General features: G+C 37.6%; 1 protein-coding gene across 25 annotated transcripts in view; it reads left to right on the forward strand.

Moving 5' to 3' along the window:
• Nucleotides 1-23,748, forward strand: part of PLAGL1 (PLAG1 like zinc finger 1) — a 61,772-nt gene that overhangs the window by 20,537 nt on the left and 17,487 nt on the right. For 3 of the 25 annotated variants that reach the window (XM_023528351.1, XM_011356114.2, XM_011356121.2), the window contains 4 exons: nt 717-758; nt 13,582-13,655; nt 17,895-17,926; nt 21,406-21,471. The gene's annotated coding sequence lies outside the window, so the exon portion shown is untranslated. Of the gene's footprint in view, nt 1-716; nt 759-12,958; nt 13,019-13,581; nt 13,656-14,332; nt 14,457-17,894; nt 17,927-20,285; nt 20,373-21,367; nt 21,472-23,748 lie in introns of all 25 variants that reach the window. The other 22 variants (XM_023528366.1, XM_023528358.1, XM_011356124.2 and 19 more) reach the window with 13 other exon arrangements.

A 23,748-nucleotide genomic window follows, 5' to 3' on the forward strand; every position in this document is an offset into this window, starting at 1 on the left:
CTGTCAACCTAAAACTGCTCCTAAAAAATATATTTAAGATATGGAATATATTTAAGAAGTACTGTGAGTTCAGACAGTACTTTCAGCTTACTTTTCACTTTTTGATTTTTGAAGTAAGTATGTTATGTTAATAATTCTCTGGAGAAAAAAACTCCAGAGAATTCGTTCCTTAAACTAAAATTTATTCTATAATTAAGGAAAATAGAATTCTTTATTCACGATTTGACATATAATTAGGTAGTTATCTCTTATGGACAATGAGTAAAATAGTTATTGTTCACAAATGGATGTTACTATTTTAGTGTTAAAAATAGATGCGCAAAGGGACAGATGAGGTTTGAGGGGAAAGAGATGGGTTCACTTATAAAAGGGCAGCAGGAGGGATCTTTGTGGTGATGGAACTGTTTAATATCTTGACTGTGGTGGTACATGTGTCAGCCTACAGGTTATTCAATACTGTGGAACTAAACACACAAGTATAATGAGACCTGGGAAAGCTCAAAAGACCAGTGGATTGTATTAATCTAAATATCCTGATTGTATTTGTTTCGTGAACGGTTACCATTGGAGGAAACTGAACAAAAGGTGCTCAAGATGTCTCTTAAAACCTCATTTGAATCTGCAATTATCTTAATGAAATTCACTTTTAAAATGCATATGAAACTATTATATAAAACTAATAAATAATTTTAATTTTTAATTTATTTTGTTTTTAGGTTGTTCCTGCCTGATTGATAACAGAGTCCTCATTGGCTTTTGTAAGTTGAAATTTTAATTTTTTTATCTTCCACCCCAACATTTTGTATTTTCTAATTATATGGGAGTACTTTTCTAGAGAACCTGGAACAAAAATTGGAGCAAAACTTTTTATTATTTGGTTCTTATAATATGTTAAGGTCTGTTTTAGTTTTTCTGATACTATTAGGTGACAGTTATTTTGAGGAGCTTTGAATTGCACATCTTCGGTTGGGGCCATCTGTTTCTTTGGAGTGACTTCCTATTAAGGCTGTGATTAATGAGAGCAAAGTGCTGTCTGTGGAGCTGATGTTGTATATATGTCCATTCTGTTGGACATCAGAGTTCTTCACTCAGACATCTTTGTGACAGATGGTAAGAGGGATACAACACTCTGGGAGAAAGCCACTAGTGTGAATGGTTTGACTAGTGAGGTGAAACAAATATTGTTTCATTCACCTGCGAAAATCTGGCAATTAGATGAAATGAGGAGAGGATTCCAGATTGGGAGAAGTTTTATTCCCATTTTATCGTTTAGAGTAGCTAAATTTCTGTTCCGTAACTTTTCTTTATAGTATATTGAAAAAAACAAACTTAGAACTTCTGTTTTAGTAATAGGTAGTTTTTGTTTTCCTTTTTAATTCAGTGATATCCAAACATTTGAAATAGGGAGAATTGAACAATCATTTTTAACCTAAGAAAATGAATTAGTCCCTGTATCACTGAAAACATTTACAGTATTAAGTGGGTTTTACTTGGCTATTTCTTAAAATAGAGACTGTATTGCCAGTATGTAAAAATAAAGTTATGAACCATAATGTGCAGCCAATAGTGTTGATTTATATATGCCATTATTTTGATGGAGAAGAATTGAAATATGCTACACTAATTTTAAAGACCTCTGTGAGAATTATTGTCTGAAGATGGATTTGTTTTTCATTATGTTACTAATGGAGAATAATATTGTTAAAAGTAGCAGTGATTTGCATTTTCTGACAGTATATAAATCATTATCTTAAATCTTCTAGCAGGTTTTGTTCACCTATTTTGAGACCATTAGAAGACACACACCTCTAATACAGTCTTCCCCCAAATCTTGGTATACTCATTCCTCTTGATGGTAACTGATGTTATATGAGAAGAGGGCTTATGTTCATATAAATTTGGGGAAAAACTTAGTTAAAATTAAATTAGACTTACTTCCAACAATGTTTATCTATGAGAACCTAAGGTCGGTGGTGTTTCTCAAACATATTTTACAGTGTAACTTCTGTGTCATCAAATAGACTATAGGACCAGTGCCCCGTGGAACATTTTTTGGGGGAAGTGTTGCTTTAAAATTTAGGAAATTAATTTAAATGACGAGATCTGTTGTGCATTTTTCACAGCGATTGCAAAAGAAAATAAAGACATTTGAGCTAAATAGAAGTGTAGTGTAAAAGGACTGTTGAATTAGCTTAAAACAGTTGACATAGAATTAAGCATAAATAATATAAATATAGTTATAAACCAGTTTAAAACCATAAGTTTTAAAAATCTTGAAAATAAAAATGAGGGATGTATTCTTTTTTCTTGTTATGTAATTCCCATGTCATTCTTCTTCATTCTTTGAAGATTTAGCTCCTGGCTCACTGTCCTTCTCTCCAAGGTTAATGTGTCCTACTTCTTGGTGATTTTAAGGTCACATAAGGATCCTTCCGATGCCCTGGCTTCTCACTTCCTTAACTTTCTCCCCTCCAGTAATCTCATCCCATAAACTGCTTCATCCCTGCTCCTTCATGGTCATACTGTGAACCTAGTTATTAGCAGTAACTTTCCCTCCGTGGCCTTGATTTCAAGCATCATATTCTCTATCAGCCCCCCACTCCAGTACGTTTTCAGCTCCACCTAGACATACCACTTTTCTCCTGTACCACACTTCCCTCATCCTTCACATAAATAGTCTACCCCATCATAACATCACCCCTACACTCACTTCTCTTACCCTTCTTGCTTTATTTTGCTTAGCTGTCTAAATCCCAAAGCCTTGGTCTGCCTGTCCCACCCATGCACATACACAGACAAAAAAAAACACCCAGCCACACTCACCGGACTTAAATGATTTTATTGCTAACCTCAGTGAATCTCCAATGTTTTATGGCAATTTGGACAATTAATTCCCAGAAATACATTTAAAACCTATTTCTCTATTAACTTCTAGTTGTTCTTCTGTTCTCCCTTTCAACTGATGACATTGTTTCCTTTTTTACTGATAAAATAGAAATACCCAAAAGAGGACTTCCATAAGCTCTCATCACTACATCTACCCAGCCTTCTGCACTTGTACCCTACCTTCTACCATCTCTCTTTCTCCTGGGATGAACTGTCCAAAGCTCACCCTTGTACTTATGTTCTTGGATACCATCCCTTCTCACCTGCCCGTGGATATTTCTATAGCAGCTATCCTTTCTCTCCCTTGCATTATGAATTTTCTCTCCTCTTTTACTTAAAAAAAAATTGACTCCCATCTCCTCTCATTACCACTCATTTCATTTGCCTGTTTCCTTTTACACATTTTCTCAGTCTTTATCTTGTTTTTCTCCATTTCAGGCTTTGGTTCTCACCATTCCACCCAAACTGCCTTGAATGTCACTGATGACTCCACATTGCAAAGCCAACCATTCGTTCTCAGTCCTCATCTTACTTGATCTAATTATCAGTAGCATTGATCTGTCAGTGAATACATATAGCATTGTTACCAGAAAATAATAAGATCTTAAGGAAGCAGAATATGTTTTCAATACTTAGGTGTAAGAAAAATCTAGTCTGGAGCTCAAGCTTAGCTGAATTTTGTCTGTTATGGGCTTTCATGGGTAACTCAGGAAGTTTGAATGCTTCACTTGAGAACTAATTAGATTACATATGATTAAAAAGCAACTGAATTCTCAGTCACCTATATATTTCTAAGTTCTTTGGTAAAAAAAATGAATAGATCTTTATACTTTTAGTATATGGTTTCTAATACCATTTTGTTATCAAGGATTTGGGGTGTTTTATCAGAATTTAGTTCCAGAAGCTCTCTCTTTAAGAGCTATAAATTAGGAAGCAGATAGCATGGTCGAGAGCACAAGTTTTAGGACCAAGAGCAACCTGGCTTGAATTCTGGCTGTGATGCCAGTAAGTACATGACTATGAGCAAGTTAATGAACCCTTCTTATCCACAGTTTGTCATTTATAGACGTGAAATAATAGTAGCTGTGACGTTTATGAGGATTAATTGAGGTGATAGACCTGGCCATTAGCAACATTCAGTAACTATTAATCTTTTAACTAATTGTATCTTGTTCAGTATTATAAGCTTGAGATACTAGTAGTAAATAATTTTACAATTTTTATTATAGATATTATCATATATATAGTAAATTTCTAAAAATTATATATTTTAATGGAAGAGAGAATGACTAGGATACATGAGCTGCTCTATAATGTGACCCAACAAATCACTTTTTGCATTTTTTGAGCTTTTAGGTAATCTCTACATCTTAGTGAAGTGGACAAAATGAAATGAGATAATGTAGCTTTTTCAGTACTTGTAAATATAAAGCACTAATGCAAAGTTAGGAAGTGGAACTTCATACTGAGGGGAATTTCACCATGACTTCCAGCCATGATGTAGTAACAGGAACTGGACTTATTCTCCTACCTTGAACAGCGCCCCCTCCCGCAAACAAACAAACAAACAAACAAAAAAACCCTCCATAAAATATATGAAACAAGGGTTTTCAGTCATCAGACTACAAGCAGCCTAAGAAGTGAACCTTGAGAAAAGGGAAGCAAATGATGTGCCCAAGGCCACAGTGTAAGAAGGGGAACCAGACACAGCTCGCTGGTCACCCTGGAGTGAGGTGGTAGAGTTGGGAATTCAGGGAGGCTGAGGCAGCTAAAATTTCTAAGAGTACCAGAGAAGAGAGAGTTGCACATAAAGAACACTGGATAGCCTCAGAGGGTTCCACTAGTGTCTTCAGCTGAATGCTGAACTACCCCACGCTGGGAAAAAAAAACGCTGGGAAGGAAAAGGTAACTCCCATGGGGCTGGGAAGTATGGGTCCCCCACCTTTCAAAGTAGAAAAACCCGGTAATACAAGTGGCATTAAGTGGAGTACTCAAAAGGGTGTTGCCTTAGTTGTGAGGCAGAATTAGTCGTAGGCTAAAGGTTGCCCCGATCCTTTCAAAAGAATCTTAAAAGTAAGCCATTAGAGATCATGAAACTTTTTTTTGAAAGGCCAAAGGGAAACTTTTGTAGGCTTTGCAGGCCATATGATCTCTGTTTCAGCTACGACGCTCTGCCATTGTAATGTTCCAACAGCCATAGATAATATGTAAATTAATGTGATGGCTGTATTCCAATAAAACTTTATTTACAGAAATAGGCTGTGGGCTAGATTTGACCTGTGGGCAATAGTTTGCAGACTCCTGGTTAAATGAATCAAATTATTTCTAGTAGCTTAACTCCATTCCAGAACAAAGCTCAAGAATATTTAAAGAAATACAAAATTTCCAGCACCTAACAAGGTAAAGTGTACAGTGCCTTAGTGTTCAATCAAAATTTACCAGATATACAAAGAAACAGTAAAATGCAATACTGAAGAGGAAAAAAATCAATAGAAATAGACTCAGAAATGATATAAATTTAATAAACAAAGACATTAATAAACAGATTTAATGCAGATTTTATTTAAATAATAAGAAATTAATAAACATTTACTAAACAAAGATATTGAAACAATTATTATAACTATTCCATAATGTTCAAGATAGTAAAGGAGAGCATGAAGTTAGTTTAAGGAGAGACACGAAAGCTATAAAAAGATCCAAATGGTTTTCTACAAACAACATAGACATCTGAGATAGGATTAACAGTAGTCTATAGACGTTGCAGGAAGAAAGATTTCATGAACTTGAAGACACAGCAATATAAATTATACAAAATAAAACACACACACAAAACTGGATAAACAAAATAGCCTATCAGTGAGCTGTAGGATAACTTCTATCAGCCAAATATGTGTATAATTGGAGTCTTCAAAGGACTAAAAGAACAGAAAAACATTTAAAGAAATGATTTCTGAAAGTTTGCTAAATTCGATGACCCCAATAAGTCCACATATCTCAGAAGCTCAATAAATATCAAGTACAAAAAGAATGAAGACAATTACACTAAGGCACACCATAATCAAATAGTTTAAAACCAACAATAGAAAGGTTTTAAAGCAGAGAACAAAGACACTATAAATTTTGAGGAACAAAGAATGACATCAGACTTTTCATCAAAAGCAATGCAAGCCTTAAGACAGTGGAGCAACATCTTTAAAGTAATAAAAGAAAAAAAATGGTCAACCTAGTATCTGTAGATAATAAAATATATATTTCACAAAAAGATAGTAAAATAAAGACTTTTTCAAACATACCAAAACAGAAAGACTATATCAGTATTAGACTCACACTACAGAAAATGTTAAATGAAGCCTTTAGGAAGAAGGAAAATAATACCAGATGGAAATAAAGAGCACCAGAAACAGTAGCCACCTAGGTAAGTGTACATGATTTTTTCAATTTAAATTTTTTAAAAAATATATTGTTTAGACAAAAATAGTAACAATGGAGTTAGGGTTTATAATGTGAAATGTATGACAATAATTGTATCAAAGTCGGGAGGGGAAAAATTAAAATATAAAATCATAAAAATTTTATACTGTATGTTAAGAGGTATAATATCCCTTGAAGGTACATTATAATAAAGGATATAATTATAAACACTAAATCAACATCAAAACAAATACTTATAAGCCAAAAGAGATAAAATTAAATTGGGAAAAAATCAGTCCAAAAGAAGACAAGAAGGAAAAAAAAGGAAAAGGGGAACAGAGAACAGATGGGACAAATACAAAACAAATAGCAAGATGCTACATTTCAGCTTAACCATATCAATAATCACATTAATTATAAATGGTCTAAATACTCTAGTTAAAAGACAGACTGTCCGAGTAGTTTTTTTCTTAAAAAAACAACTATATGCTGCCTGCAAAAATAAATGCACTTCACATTTCACACACATAAAGACACAAATAGTAGATTAGAAGCTAAAGGATGGCAAACAATATATATTTAAGCACTAATTTGGAAAAAAGCCTGGAGTGGCTATATTAATATTAGACAAAGTAGAAAGAAATTAGAGCAAAGAATATTGTCAGGAATAAAGATTCTATTATAATGATAAAGTGGTAAATTCATCAAGAGGACAGAATCTTAAATGTTCATGCATCTAATAATAGAGATTCAGTATACACAAGGAGAAATAGATAAATTTACTAATATAAAAAATAAAGGGAGATTCATTTCCCAAATTTGCAAATCAAAAGCATTGAAGGAGAACTAAATCACTGAATGACATTCAGAATCCAGATAAAAATCTCATCAAGCTCAGACAATCAATGTTCTAGAGGTGCTTCCTGTACTTGGTTAAGGTTGGATAAATGTCACCTCTCCAAAGCCTTTTCTGGCTCTCTCAGACTTAGGGCTTCTGTCTGTTTTCCCACATTGTACTGTATCCTCTGTATGACACCATCTATTGATAGGGTGTTATGAACAGTGAGACAAGAAGTAAAAAAATAAGGTTTGCCATTTACCACTGGCAGCCTTTTCTTGTGCTAAAAATTAATCCATTTTCTCCTAGTCAGTAGGGTGAGGGTCAAATGAAGTAAGATACATAGTAGTAGATTCTTTGAAACTTTAAAGTACTAGCCATATATAACAAACATTCCTAGTATGTATTTTTCTCTTCATGTGGCAGCGGTCTGTAGATTTCTGCCTAGCACCAATACATTTCTACTTAAAATAGTTAAATGTCAGGAAGCAAACCTGATTGTACAGAAAAGCCACATTGCTGCTTTAGAGGAACCAGGACTTTTCCTCAGTTAGCTGTTTAAAAGACAATTCAGTTAGTGTTTCTATTTTGTGTAGTAGCTTATCTTTTATGACAGTTTGACCTTGGTTTATTAGTGGACCCTGTAAAATCTTAGACTTGAGTGCAGAATTTTTAGTGCTAGAGAGAAGCATGTAATTTAGAGGCTGAAAATTAAATTTTATGTCTTTATTGAAAAGCACTTTACTCATTTTAACAAATTGACGTTGGTTTGATTTTCAACATCGATGATAATAGCTACCATTATTGAGCATTTATTATATGCTGACACTCCTCCAGGTGCTTTATGCAGGTTATCTAATTTGATCCTTCATAAACCTTATGAGAAAAGGTATTATTGCTATTTTACAGACAAGGAAACTGAGGTTCTGAAAATATTGTTAATTGTTTAATTCACAAAACTACTGAAAGGTGACACTAAATTTTAAATATTGATCTGTCTGATACCAGAGTCTCTACACTATCTCCTTGGATGATTGCTACAATGCACAGGATTTAGAAACAGATTATGATTACTTATTTAAAATAGCTATAATGAGAGAACTTCAGTGAATAATTATATGCATAAATGGTAGCTAGGTACAATGGAAACAGCTTAAGATTTAGAAACAGCTTAAGATTTAAAATCGTGACTGCTATTTATTAGTTCTGTGACTATGGCAAATCAATTTATTACCTCTCAAGCCTACTTTTTTTATTCAAAAATAGAAGTTAATTAAACCACCTATATCAGCTGGTAGTGGTGAAGATCAAATGAATGTTTCTAAGTTCTTTATGAATGCTTTTGAAAGGTATAAAAATGAATCGATGAGTGTATTTTGTCATTTGTCATAGCCTTTCTTTAAGTAGTAAATTTTCTGAGTGCTTGTAAAAAATGATTTCTAGAAAATTAGTGAGTTTCTAGAGCAGCTCTCTTGGATTACAGAGTGACCTATTACATAAGATGTTTCTACCCATATCTTTCTTTGATGAGATACATCGTTTTTGAGGAGTGGTTATTTCACAATATGTTGTAAAGGAATTCTTAATATTACTGTCCTCATTTTGGAAGAGTGGGTAGCCAGTGCCAGAGTCAGCTTTAAGGTTCCTACTATACTGTCCTATTGTGCCTACTAAGGCGACATTTTCTGTGCAGTTGAGCGTTCTGTGTTTTCTAAACTCATTTCTGTCCCAACTTGAGAGTAAGTGGAAGTTTTCTCCTTGAGGGCTGTTCAGCACCCTCTAAAAAATGGTGTCTGTGGCAGCCAGATGGTGACTGGGTCCCCCAGGTCGGTCCTGAAGCTCAAAGGATGGGCACACGGGGAGGTTGTGGTCTGCGTCAAGGAACGAGTTCTCCATACCTTTCATTCCAATATTGTTTATTTTCTTTTTGGTTTAGGAATTTCGAGACTTAACCCATCTATGCCCATGTTTACTCAGGATTAGTGACAGACATGGAGCACAATGAAATGAACACATTTTCTTACAGGTTTTCATGAAGGTTGTGTCAATGAAGCATTTCAGAATTCAGTGGAGACCTCAGAAACCTTTTAATTATCTATGTTCAGTGTATGTAACCAATCAGGATCATCCATTTTCTTTCCAATAGTCCCTCCTCACTTCTCACCCCCGCAAACACACACACAGCTCATTCACACAGACTGTCATTTAGGAGCTTGGATTACCAGTTTGGGTGACTACCTAGCTCAAATCAAAAAGCTAACTGTTCTGTCTCTGTTCAAGGTTTCATTTTAAAAACAGAATTTACGCAAACTGACTCTTTATTTAGGCCTAGCAGCCTTCGCTAGAGATCAGCCCCGAGGGGAGCCCTAGGCATCACAGGTCTAAATTCATCAGACCTCGCAGTTTCCTGGGCGTGAGCCAGTAAGGGCTACACCTATAGCCACACTCCTCTCATCAGCAGAACTAAGATTGAGAATGAAGCGTCCCCGTATTTTGGGTACGGTGACACGGAAGAAATTGCAGATTAAGTGGGACCATCTCTTGTGGGACTGCAGGATGGAAAAAGAAAGGGAGAGTAAGCAGGCGAGGTTTATTTATGGAATGTCAGGGGGCCGTTGAGGCTCAGCAGGCCCGAGGAGAGAAGGACTTCCCTCAGTGCTTGTTTTCTCCCTCTGACCTTGGATGAACTAGCGCGCAGTATATTATGCCGGGCGATTGTGCTGGTTTGTCATGGTTTGCATTCTGGACTGTCACTGGAATGTAGGAAACGGATGAATTTGAATTGAACCATGAGGTGGTCTCTGGGCCCTCTCCTTGTCTCAAGGAAACCTGTCGCTGTTTGTCTGGGCCTGGCCTAATGAAAGCAATGGAGGGAAAGAGAGGTGGGCCTTTGATCTCTTTGTTGCAGCTGCTCCCTGGGAACTCGCTGAAATCAATGCCCTGTTTTCCTGAAGGAATGAATGGCTCTGCCTAACTAGCTTTGTGAAGCTGTGGGGGAATTCACTGCCTCTGTTTATTGACAGCTGAAAAGGAGCACATGGGGTGGAATGGACCTTCTTGTGAAAACCAGGCACAAGGAAAATTAGACCTCAATTTAACACAGAGGAATTTGGAAATTCACCCCAAAGGAGATGGTGGTTTCTCATGCTTACATTAGAATTACTCAAGTTTGGAGCTAGTGTGTAATGAACAATGGAGGTTCTGTCACAACTGTGTTATAAGTAGGAATATGGTATGCATAATAAATGATGTTAAGTAGAAGTTGATTCAACACCCTCCTTCTTTTTTTAAACACAGAAGTAGCGAAAGACAAATATTAACCATGATATAATCAGGCGATTCTTTTATTTTTGCCTTAAGAAAAAAGTGATATTTAAAACAGCATTATTAATATAATAATACTGTCTCTAGAGTGTGTCTTTCATTCACTTATATTTCAAAACATCTTTGAACTTTGTATCTAAGTTTCACAAGCGCTAGCGATTCATTCGTTCTGGGTTGTGTGTGTTGTGTGGGATTATTACGAAAATACATTTATTTTTAAAAACTTAAATTCTTGGAGTATTTTAATTGAAAGTCTGTATCAAACATAAATGAAACTGGCTAATAGGCCAATATAGCACTTGCAGTTAGAACAGTTCATAAATCTTAAAATTATTGCCTTTCTTTTGAGAATAGAGTAAGAGAAATGTCTTGAGTTTATCACAAGGAAACATCACCATACCTTCTTCTGTACCTCTCCTCCCTTGCTCAGTTTCCAGGGAAGAATCTGTGGCTGTTTCTTTGGCCTTCAGCCCTTTGCGCACACCTCTCCCATTGCCCTGCAGATCTTTATTCAGGTGTATTCTTTTAGCTGGAAGTAAAGCAGCTGTGTCCTATCCATTTTTATACCTCCAAGTCTAGCAAAGCTCTTGGCTCGGTGATTGCGTGCTGAATGAACCGGGATTGATAGCTCCCCGTACATTACTTTGAATGTAGTCACTTATCCAGATTTCAACTGCAAGTACTACATTTTAGGAAAACCTGATTGATCTATTGTTACCTGATTGGTGCCATAGCTTTAAAAAAGTTTTTCTTCATGGAGAATTATTAAACAGTTTTTTGACTTGGTAATAAGTTTGCCAGGCAGTCTATCAGCCTCTGAACAAGAGGCATAAAAAGGGCATGACATTGTCTTTTTCAAAGCCAAGGTCTCTTCTCTGATATTCCTAAAAATAAATCTCAACACAGTGTTTAGATATTTTCAGTAAGAAGGTAAAATAGCTTTAATTTAGAGTTTTGTAGACTTTCAATTAACTAGATTTAGTGATTGGGATGGATAAAGCTTCTATTTTACATGATTTAATTCTATGTTATAATGTTAAATAATGCAAAAGAAAACACCATTTGACAATTTCTTGAACCAGATTTACCACCACTATATATTATGAAATTCTCATCAAAGGAAGCAAACAAATACTGTCACGTTTCAGTAAAAAGTATGAGATATTTTCATTCTAAATGATCATCTACTATGATTTCATAGGACCCCTGGACAAGCTCAATTTCTGAGCTAGTCTCAAGTTAAAATCTATTTATTTTTAAGCCGCAGCTTTAAGCGGGAAAAATTTGTCAACATTCATTGGGAAAATAACATCTTAAAATTACAAGAGAAAATTTTAGAAAATGGCAGGGCTCGGGGGACAACAGTAAGTAAGCACACAAGTACAAGAACTTGATAATATTTTACTCTCCACATTATTTTTGTTTTATTTTTACCACCAAGATTATTTTTAAAGAAATCTATTTGGTTCCTGTTTTGATTAAAAATAGGGATGAAGTTTAAAATACAGGTTTACAAATTTGTGAGTTGTAGTAGAAATACTGTAGAAGAATGGACATTTGCGTGGCTCATATAAATGTAGTAGATTCAGCAGGTTGCGATTCTGCTGAGATTTTAGATTTCTTACGAAACAGGAAAATCACCATGGCCTTGATCATTGATAAACTCTCGCCCCCATAAGTATTAACTTGTAGATAAGAAAGCAGTAAGCATAGCACTTAGTTTTTACAACTTGGCTGTTCAGTCCTCCCAGTTTCTGGAAGTAATTTCGTGTGACATCATACCAAAGTAGGGAGGGGTGGAGGGTGGAAGGAAAAGTAAGAAATCAAACCGCATTTTTCCATTTGATGTTTCAGCTTTTAGAGGTGAGGCATATCTTTGTCTGCATTGATAGAAAGAACTACATACAGGCCAAGGAAGTGACTGCAGTTAAAAATTGTGTTCTTGCTATGTTTATAGAATCAGATAACTTCAACTACATGGTCTTCCATCAAAGAGACTTTTTCTTGGGACTGAAAAGACTTCTGTAGTATACAAGAAGAATAAGTAATTTAAGAGTCAAGCCCTCAAAATGGGTTTGGGGATCAACGTATATTAGGTCTCTGTATTTGTGCACACATTTATTTCCAGAAACATACTTTCTAGTAGAAAGACACCAGGTACTTCCCATCCATCCAGACTGACCAAATAAAGCAGCCCCAGCAAAGGCTTTTCTAGCCATTGGAAGGGAGACATCCTCTTTACTGATTAGATCAAATTGCAAGAAAGACTATTCTGAAATATAAAATCATTGAAAATTACCTTTATTGGCTGTGCTTACTTTTCATAAGTTTTGCTCTCTGGCTTCTCCTTTTAGTAGTAACCTTGTCTTTGAGGAAAAAAATGGAATAAAGCAAAGGCCTGTTTTGCTTTTTGGATTTTTTGTTGTTGTTTGTTTCTGGTGTTTTGTTTTGTTTTGTTGTTTTTTTCATTTTTTGTTTTTTGTTTTCGCTTTTTAGTGGCCTTCCCTGACTCTTTAGAACTCCCCTCATTCCCACTTCACCCTCAGCCCTGCTCAGGTACTTGTTTCCTTTATCTGAAGAATCAGCTTCTTAATTGACACTATTTAAGAAGGTCTATCATCTGATTTCTGCCTGAGGCTCTGAGGTATTTTTACTTGACTTGAGGTCTCTGGAAAATAATTGCAAATATATGAGTGCTCCTTGCTTACCAGGTGGGGTGTTAAGCACTTTACTCAGATTAACTCATTGAATCCTCAAAAAGTTCTTGTAGGTACAATTATTTCCTTTTTACAGGCGGGGAAGCTGAGACAGAGCGTAAACGAATTGCATGAGGTTTCTAAGTGGCTCTAGGTGGCATCTGGATTTGAATCTAGGCATTCTGGCCCCATAGTGCCTGCTCTTAACCACATCACTGTATTCTCTCTCAAAAACTAAAAATTCTTTAAGAACTTAAAGGTGTGCCTCTGGAATGTTGGAATATGCCACTATGGCATGTTGATGGAGAGAAATTTTTGATCCTGGCATTCCTGAACTCATGTTCTGTATGTGGTCTTTCTCAGTGCCTTTCTTTGTTTTTTTTTTTTTTTTTTTTAACCTTTTGATTTTTTTTTCCCTTCTAGGATTGCTCTCACGTCTGATGTGGCCTCTGTTTCATGTCACATCTAAAACTCCTCTGTACCTCAAACTTAGAAAGGTAAGTATGTCTCTGCTGGGCCGTCTGACTTCTGCCAGTCTGCTCGCCCGTGGTCAGTGGTGAGTCTGTGTTCTTGTTCTCTGCCCTGGAGTGCACACCAAAGCCTGCTGCCTCTTCCCAGTAGAGTGGGTGACATTCCAAAAAACACTTGCTCTCAGAGAATTTGCATTTGAGGAACTTCAGGCCTTGAGGGAAAAATAGGGTTGAGAGATATAAAAGCCTGTTTTTCACTCTTTAGAAAAATCAAGAGAACATGCTAAGAACTGTCATTGATATTTTTTCACATTCATTTAGAAATAAGGAGTTTTGTACAATTGATTTATATTTATCACGACTTGCTTATTAGAAACTCTGTCATCTCCCTTACATTTTAAAAAGATATTTTAAAATTGTTTTCTCTTAAAAGCAAACAAATATATACCAGGAAAAAATTGAGGGTGTTATCCTCCATTTAGAATCACACTTAGTATGTTGCATATATTATAATTCTAAGTCTCTAAATCATGTTCCTAAAACCATAATATGAAGTGATTCTCAGTTTGCATATGTTCTGTCCAAATTTCCTAAAATTGTGAAATAAGCGTTATGAAATAAGTGCCCCTAAATCCAGTGTTTATTTGAGGGAACTCATAGTTGGTGGGATCCACATATTTATCAGAAATTTTTATCTCTTATAGTTCTCTACCATATATCTGGAGATTATCATTTGTTTCAAATGCCGATTTCAAGAGTAATTTTGGCCTTACATTTCCTCTTCAGCATTTTGGTGGTTTTCCCCTATAACACGCATTGGTTCTCTGTGTAAGCGCATTGCCTTCTTCACCCTGAAGCACCCTTCCCTCCCCCGTTTTGCAGCTTTAGTGCTAACAGTGTTGCCTAACCATAACTCTTGGCCTCTCTCCACGCATTTTTTTAAAAAAAGTCCTTGACCGTAATATGCCATAATTTTTTTTTTATTTCAGTGTTTTTTGGAAGTTTTCTTATACTTCATGTTATGCTTGAATTTCTTTCTTTCTTTTTTTTTTCCCCCTAAACCGCTCACTAGATAAACCACTTCCAAATTTATTTTGCTCTTGGGGCTGACTTGTAGCAAAGCTATGCACAGCTGCCCCAGGTGGAAAGCCAAAGTGAAGAGAATATTAGATGTGTGTGTTCAAATCCCTGTTCTCCAAATGATTCCAATTGAAACTAGTCCACTTTCCCACTAACATATTCAAAAGGAAAATTCTAGCAAAATCCCCAAATGCCAGAATCACTTCTATATATCATTTGGATAACTTTATGGTACCGTTAAGACCAGTTCATGCCAGGCCCATTTGTCATTGTTTTCTCTAGTTAAGCTTAGTATTGCCATTAAAAGTACAGTCTAATAATATTACACTGCTTAATGACTTAGAAATCTTTCACATATATGAGATAAAACCTTGAAGCAGGCAGGAAATAATTAGAAATGTCTTTTACAAATACAGGTTAGGAAATGAAATTGTATTATGATGATCCAAATTAAAGAAAGATTTTTGAAGTGAATCAGTAATTTATACTTGTCCTGTTACATTTTATTCTGAACAGGTTATTGATGTTTTCTAATAGCAAACTTACCCAGTGTGTAAAATCATTCTTGATACTTATTAACAGGCTGCATCTGCTGTGTCCATATATTTTAGACTCTGTACCAGTCATCATGCCTGTATACATATGTAATATATAATCTTTTAACAGCTCTGCAAGGTAGAGAGATGTTACCATAAAGAGAAGTTACAGAACTTCACTAAGGTTGCATACCAGGCAAGCAGCAGAGCCAGTATTCAAACCTAGAACCATATGACTCCAAAGCCAGTGTTCTTTGCACTATACCAACCCCATCTTTCTTAGATTGTACAGACATACCTTATTTTATTGCACTTGGCTTTATTGTGCTTCACAGATGTTACATTTTTTGCAAATTGAAGGCAAGGCCCTCCATCAGCAAAAGGATTACAACTCACTTTGTTGCGATACTTGCTTTATTGCAGTGTCTGGAACTGGACCTGCAGTATCGCTGAGGTGTGCCAGTATCTAGCAGAATGCTATCATTTGCTTAACATTTTTAAGTGGAATAAAGGAAAGTAAAACACATTATCTTACCACTTTTAGGTAAGAAAAGTTCCTAAGAATATTAAAATTTCTTCACTTCCTGACTCCCTGAACAAACAAGTTAAAATGAAGGCAGTTGGGATTGGGTGGGTATAGGAAGTTGAGAGTCATACATAATATGAGAGTGTTAAATATTATTAAAATTAGTAAATCACATTTCTCAGTGTATTTAGAATACCGGTAGGAGTTATGCATGTTTATATTATAACAAAGTGTGCTTTATTTATTTGGGGAATAAATTAATCCATTATATGGCATTTACCAAGGTAATGTTTTCCTTTTTGTTTGAGAATAGGAATTGAAAGTGATTCATGAAACAGACACACACACAATCAACATGTAAATTAGAACCACATTAAGATGATCATTGTTTTATGTTGTTATCCTAAAATGATTCTGTATATTCAACTCAGTTGTTAATTCTGAATCAGGGAAGGTTTAGAACTCTCTGTGAATAGTTTTATAGAGAAACTTCAGTGTTCAGTTATTGCATTTATTCTTTTTGTGCACATTTTTGTTTTTGTTGTTTTTGGTTTTTGTGTTTTTTCCCCCCAAGGGAATTACTGTTTTACTGATTTTAATGTATATAATGGACAAATCCAGGGCATAATCTGTATGTCTGCTGTCTAAGGTCTCTTTCTATACTACAAGCCTGAGCATATTGCTGTCCTGATTAAAAACTTTCAGTGATCCCGATTAGTTAGGAGTCTTGGTTGCAATTGACAGAAACTAATGGGGCCCTTGAAGAATTCCAAATAGCCAAGTGACAGGAGCATATTTGCATGTTAGAAGAATCACTGTGACAGCAGCATAGTGATAAGGATGAAGGGGAGACAGTCTGAAAACAGAGACTGAGGAGCCAGTATGGATCTCAGGCTCCAGGATGCAGAAATGTTCCTTTACACTGGCCTAACTGGACTCCAAGCTCTTTCCTCACCAGGCTGGTAGTAGGTTTAAAGGAAGCCATGTGAAAATTGAGTTTTGACCAATAGAATGGGTTGGTCCTCCATTCTCCCACCTTCCCTAGCCCCATCCACACCCTTACCAAGTTTTGGGGTACCACAGATTAGAAAGTAGGGTGCTGTACGTGGTTGCTCAGGTCAGGGTTAGGGATGGGCCATGTGAGTGTTCCTTAACTGCCTCCTCTCTCTTCCCTTCTGGGCTTCACCTGTCTGGTGTGAGAAGGGAAGTGAGTGTCAACAGAGGCCAGACTCTCTTGAGACCAGAGTGGCCCCATGCTCTGGTTGCTCTGGTTTTTCAAACCTCTGCCTACTCGCTCAACACACCTTCACTACCCCCTCATCCCCCCCCCCCCCCCCCACACACACACACAAGTTCTCTTCTTGGATCCAAGTTAATATTAAATGCTCATCTTCCTAATAACCAAAGCAAAGGGAACATGCATGGTCTTGGCACACTCTGCCTTTACAGCATGGCACTTGGTCCCCAGGCCATTCCTCCTCTCCCAGCTCCATGTTCCTTCTGGACGTGTGCCCCATATGCTGGGCAGACTTAGTGGGTGCCTGTGTGGCAGGAAAATAGGGTTCCCTGGTTGCTGATTCTTACACATCTGAAGTTCTTCCTGCCTGAGTTCTCTATTCTGAACGTCCTAATCTCTGAATAATGGCTACTATATCCTGGCTTATCAAGAGACCTCTTCAGTTTTCAGCAGGGTCTTCATAAGCCTCATCTTAAAGTTTCAGACATTCAGCTACAGAATTGAAATGGAATTTCAAAAGAGGTTCAAATCTGAACCTTCTTAGGCATTTATTTGGTGCCACAAGTAACCTGTTACTGCAACATCTGTGAATCAACAAGTTTTCACATTAAGGTTTTTCTGCCCTTTCTCCTTAGGGTGGGAACGTCCCGTCTTCCAAAGCACCTCTTTTCCAGCACACTAGCATTTCTGGCTTGTGCAAGTCCACAGCCCCACCCCTGTCCCAGCATGCTGGTCTGGGAGGCACGTCCAGGCTTGGGAAGCAGAGCTGTCCTGTGCCCCCAAACTGGCAGCACTGGGAGACTTCTGCTTTTTCCTTTGGTTTTTAAGCAGTTTGGAGTTTAAGATAAAGGTCTTAAAGTTAACTTTCTCTGCCTCTCCCCTTCTAGGTATTTGCATAGGAATCAGAGGAGTTAATCTTGTGAGTAAACTCTAAACATCTGCTTGTTTCCTTCCTTCTCTATCTGCCCAGGGTTCTTAAACACATGACTGCTCCCCAGGCCACCAGTGCCTTTTCAGAGTTCACCTCCTTTCTGAAACGGGGGTGGCCTTTTTTGAAAAATAATCTGGCTCCAGTTCTAACAGTTGAAGCGAGTCTATAGCACAGATGTACATTCGACTAAGATTCTTAGCACATTATCAAGGCAGCCCGCAGGTCTGCATCCCACTCCACAATTTCAAGTATGCAGGAAGCACCCCCTCTTTTTATCCCCATAACTGTTCTGATTCACACTCCAGTCCCCACTCAGGCAACCCTGAGGGAATTTTCGTTGCAGTTATTTTTAGACATTTTCCCTTCCCTCGTGGGGTGTGTCTTAGAACCAGGAGATTTCCATGGTACCTGGTAGGTGAGGGACTTACCTCTGGCCTTTGGCGTATCACAGAAGTGGTCCCTGGCAACCCTGCAGCTCTCTCTGAAGGCTGCCAGTGGAGGCTGGCAATCTCTTGCTCAGGTTTCCCTGAGCACACCCCACCCAGCTCTCCTCGCGAGGGTTCTCTATTCTGCCTTGAGGAACAGAGCTGGGAGGGCCCCCTCGCTCGGGGCTGACAGATCTCCTTTTCCTTTCCCTCCAGGGGCAGGAGAGATGGAGGCGAGAGTGTTTTTTTCTCACCTTCTTATCCACTCTCTTCTTCTCCTGTCCCAGAAGTTGGGCAGAATCTCCTCACTGTGTTTAGATTTTAAAGATAGACACCTTCTGCCATCATCTGGGCATGCCCCTCTGCGTCAGATGAGTATGACTATCTCATTTAGTGTCTCCACTTCAGAGGTGTAATCTCATCGTTCACTGCGGCCCACCTCGCTGAAATGAGGTTTAGTTGTCTTATAACTTACCACGTTGGGTGGGCTCCTTTCCATCTGGAATCACAGACTTTAGAAAATAAAATAAAAAAACATTCGAGAGGCTTTTCAAAACAAACCTTGTACATCTTCAGTCTAGAGGCTTTCACTAAAAACCAAGGCAGAATTCCCAGTGTTTGGGGCTTGCCCAATTCTTTCCTACTCAAATCTTTAGAAATAAAAAAGTCAGTCTGAATTTACTTAAGCAAAATCAGGAGTAGCTAGAAGTGAATGAGCTGAAACTGGAGGAAAATCCCTTTGTTCAGTTTGGATTTCAGTGAATGCTCAGCAGGCAGCTAAACCAGTTCATTAATAGAGAAAAAGACATGTTCTTAAATGCTGCTTGCAGAAGTGCCTAAAAAAAAATTGCATTCCAGAATTCAAACTCTCTAGACTCATGACACTCTAGTTTTTGTTTTCAATGAAAAAACAGATCACCCCCCCCCAAATATTTTCCCATTTATTTAAAACAATTAACTACAAGTGAGCTGTCACATTCCTAGAAATATGTGATTTTTCTCGCAACTCTGGAGCTCAGAAACATCTATATTTAGGAATGTCGAATGTGATAGGGTCTTTTTTTTTTTTACCCATATACATTTTTTAAATACAATTTACACATTAAAATGTTTTTCTCTGATTTTGAAATTTAAATTCAGACCTGAAAAGCAGTCTGCAAGTAGCATCCTGTCAAGCTTAGATGTGTTCTTTTTCCTCACTGTCTCTTCTCTGCTTTATTAAATTGTGCTGAACGGCGCGGGACGTCCCCCCGGGCCGTGCGTGCTGCCAGGCTCTCTGTTGCATTGTTAACTATTTAAGCCTGGTGCTGTGATGGCAGGTGGGGAGGGCGAGGGACTTGGTCTCCTCCCTGCCAGAGCTCCCCTCTTTCACTAGCGCGGCTTACATCCACCAGCTTAAGAATAAGCTCCCGTGTGAGCCCTCGGAGGCCGAGGAGTATTGTTGAATTCAGAAAGGAATCGCTTTCTTTTAGTGATAATTTGAATACTTTGACAATGAAGCTAAGCTACTCGGCTGCCTGGTTTGCGTACTTCATGTCATGTGTACCCTTTCGAGTGGAGCAGAAGAGAGCCCCGCCTCCCTGAATTCATAAATTGGTATTGTCCATTGGTGAGATGGGTAGGAGCAAAGGAAGAATCATTCAGAAGAATTTCACTATCTTGCTTTAATGTTTTCTAAAGCCCTTTAAAAAAAAAAAAAATTAACAGAGACCACTATAAGCGTTGAGTATTTTGAGAAGAGAGATGGACCAGGAAGATGATTTGTGAAGTGCTTATAAATGCAAAGCAAGGAATACGTTTAAAACAAATTCTCTGGGTGATTCAAAGAACTTACCTCCAGTTTTTTTCCTGAATTGCAGTGGGTTATTTTAAAGCTTTAGTTGTCTAAAATGGCCTTAATTTTTCCATTTTTAACTTAAAAGGATGTTCTTATGCAAAATAAATGGACATAGCCTTTTTGTTCAAATTAAAAGAAGAAAACAGGCAACCAAGTGAAAAAAATCACTTAGGTGAGATATAATTGGCTTTGTTTCATAATAGATTTACCTTTGTACTGCTAAGAAAATCCTGAAAAGCTTTTCCCCTAAGAGGATCAACTGGTTGGAATTGTCTTAGTTGGAAGAAGCCAAGCTTTATAATTAATTGGTGAACAGAGATACCGGTTTCCGAATGCTCACCAGGCAGCAGTGGTGCAAAGCTGGCTGCAGACTGGGCCCTGAAGACTTGGTGAAAACACAGATTCCCAGGGCCTCAGTGATGCTGCATCAGTCTGTACAAAAGGTCTCCCTGGTATTCTAATGCATAGCCAGGTTTGGTAGCCACTGAATCGTCTACTCAATTTGGAGCCTTCGGCCTTTTCACCCTGCACATTTGATAAATCTATACATTTACACAATGCTTTTGTGGAAAAATGAATGCCCAATAGTTATTGGTGACTTTTTTCAGTTCATAATTTGTTTCAGATTCTGTTATTGCATAGATTTGCATGCATGTTTTGTGGTATTCTAATACTGTTGATTTAAAAAAGTACCATTTCCTCTGAGTGCTATTTTGAATATTTTATGTAAGCAATTGCATGTTTTGTTTTGTTTTGTTTTGTTTTTTGCAGAATGCAGGGGAAATTTTCAGGGTTTTTCTAATCCAGTTGCACATAGGACAAAGGATATAATAGAAATTCTTAAAGGTCTTGAGCAAGATTATATGAAATATTGAAAATATTTTTAAGTTACAACATGATGAATTTTATCACACCTTTTAAATATATCAGATGATCTAAGTGTTTAAGACTTTCACCCTATGATATATCTGAGATATTTTAAAATTAGGAGTTGTAGGTTTATTGAGGTATTATACTACGGGATTTTAAAGTTTAAAATTTATATCATTTATTAAACTTCACAAAAAAGCAGTAGAAAATCTCCTCTATACATTGTTAGTTGAGTGCGTGTTCCTGAAGTGAAGCTCAAGATGCAACATAGCAGGGGTGGGGGGATTGTTTTTCTAGCTTCATTCACTGAAGATGTGCAAGATCTCTTTTTACAGGTTTGAAGCCTCAAACAAACTTCTGAGAGGACCATTTGGGAGATAGCATTTCCTGTCACCGAGTAGGTATGCAAGTGATGGTAGCTTTTTAAACTTATTTGTATATGGGCATGTTTATTAATAATTGCTTGGAAACACATAGTAATATTAGTCAAGGACATGCAGGACGTCCTATGTTCTTCAAAAGGGTTCTCGTATAGAATAAATGCATGTCCCCTCCAAACTGCAGAATAAATGCATGTCCTCCCCAAACTGCAAAAATGCCTTAGACCAGAATTCTTTAGCCTTCTCTCGTTTTAAAAACATTTGTACACTCTACATTTTGGGAATCAGAGGATGCAATTAGCATCTTTTCATATCTTTGCTGTCCCCCATCTACAGTCCAGGGGTATCTGGAGATCTATAGAATTTTCTGCTGACAACCCTGTCAGTTCAGAAGCTTTAAGCTGCCCTGACTACACTCCTAACTTGCGTACATAAGAGGATGTATAAAGGTTGCTGTCCTGTTTGTAGATGTTGACTGTTAAGCCTGAGGAAGATGTTGCTCACATACCAGTAGCACTAGGTAATCCAGCCACAGATTCTCAGGCTTCATTTGGAAATACTGTAGTAAATGCTACTGCTAAAGCCTGCTGCTCCCGCAGATAGCTTAGCTAGGGAGATGGCAAGCTATGAGTGGGAAAAGCACTCGGCTTAGTTCAGAACAACTGGGTTTGGCCTCTGGCCGCTATCGTAGTCATCAATAATGATATTAATGGAAGCTAACACTTTTTGGGTACTTATTGTGCACTAGGCACTTTGCTTAGTACATTTCATTGCTTGCAGTATCTTATTTGTCAGTTCTTATGGGTAAAGAACTTAAGTCTCTGAACCTCAGTTTCTTCATCCGTTAGATGGGGACACAAATACTTTCCTGCCTGTCTCATAGGGCTGCAGATGGAAATTAGTAGGCAAAACAGCAAGAGGGTTTTATGAGTTCAACTGAAATATGTTATTGTTTTACTAAGTACTGTTTTGGTTGCCTTTGAAATATAATGTTCTTACTCAATAATATTTTTGATTTTTTGGCCAAGAAATTGAAATTCATCCCAATATGCTGGCATATCTACTAGGAACTAACTGAGACAGGCACTAGGAGGTCTAATTAGGTGGAGGAGGGGCGTGTCGCCGCCATGTCTTGTAGACTGTGTGATAAACTTTAGAAGACTGGGCACGATAACCAGTGAGATCCTGAAATATGTCTGCCCAGTATTCGGTGGTGAGTCTGTGGGCTAAAGACAGGTTGGGGGTGGCTAACACCCCGGGCAATGTCTGTCTGAGGAGCAGAATGGGACAAGCCCAGGCAGGATGGACAGGACAATTGCTGGGCAAGCAGGAAAGGAAGCCAACTTGAGACATCGCTATAGGCTACTGGGAAGGAGCAGCAAGCATGCAGCGGTGGGAAATTGGGGCTTATTGTACGCAAGGTGCCTGGCCTCTAGGGCGACAGGAGCACAGAACAGCACATTGTAACTGCCTGTGGATGGGCTGTGGGATGGACCACACATGTGGCTTGCGAGGACAGCTACTTAGAGAGTGTGCATTCCTCCCCATTGAACTGGGTATAATTGTAATGGTTTGTTAAACAAACAAAGGACCAAAAGCTGTGAATGGAGGAGAGAAAAGACTTAAGGTGAAAAGGAGAGGAGGCCCTGCCTGCCAGTGTTCCACTCTTTTTACACTTTCTCCCCCATTTCCTTGACATTCCTTTCTCCTTGTCAAAGAAGCCAGTGCAGGACCTTGGAAAAGTTGCCTGTCTCTTTAGTGTCATTTCCATTTAAGATGGAAACCTGATGAAATGTTTATCATCTTCAAAAGGAAAAGATGAAAAACTAGGGTCATCCTTTTAAAGGACCAGTGATAAATTTTTTTTATATTTCAAATTAAGTATTTCTGGATGAACAATTTGCTTTGCATCCTTTGACTTTATTAGATGTGACATGGGAAGGCAAAGAGAAAATTCTCACGGAAGCCTCATGTAGTGTTGTCTAATAAGTAAGGCATGTGGCCTCAGTGGTGGGCAGACGTGCTTCTGAAGAAAGGGGAGTGAGCGTTGGACTGGAGGCAGCAACTTCACTTTTCTCTCTTAACTACACAGTTTACAGTAAAGTGAGTTCTGGATGTTCATCTGTTGAAAAAGCTTGGAAAAAAATAATGTAAGTTGTCATTTTAAACTGCCAATTACATTCGTGTCCATTCGGGTAATCAGATTTTGTCTCAGACTCATCTTGGGTAAAAAGAACCATTTAGAGTTTCAAAACAGTACTTTTACATTGGCTGTGCCCTCAAGGTAATGAAGCTATC

Source organism: Pteropus vampyrus, unplaced genomic scaffold (genome assembly GCF_000151845.1).
Source record: "Pteropus vampyrus isolate Shadow unplaced genomic scaffold, Pvam_2.0 Scaffold24, whole genome shotgun sequence".
Classification (NCBI taxonomy): domain Eukaryota; kingdom Metazoa; phylum Chordata; class Mammalia; order Chiroptera; family Pteropodidae; genus Pteropus; species Pteropus vampyrus.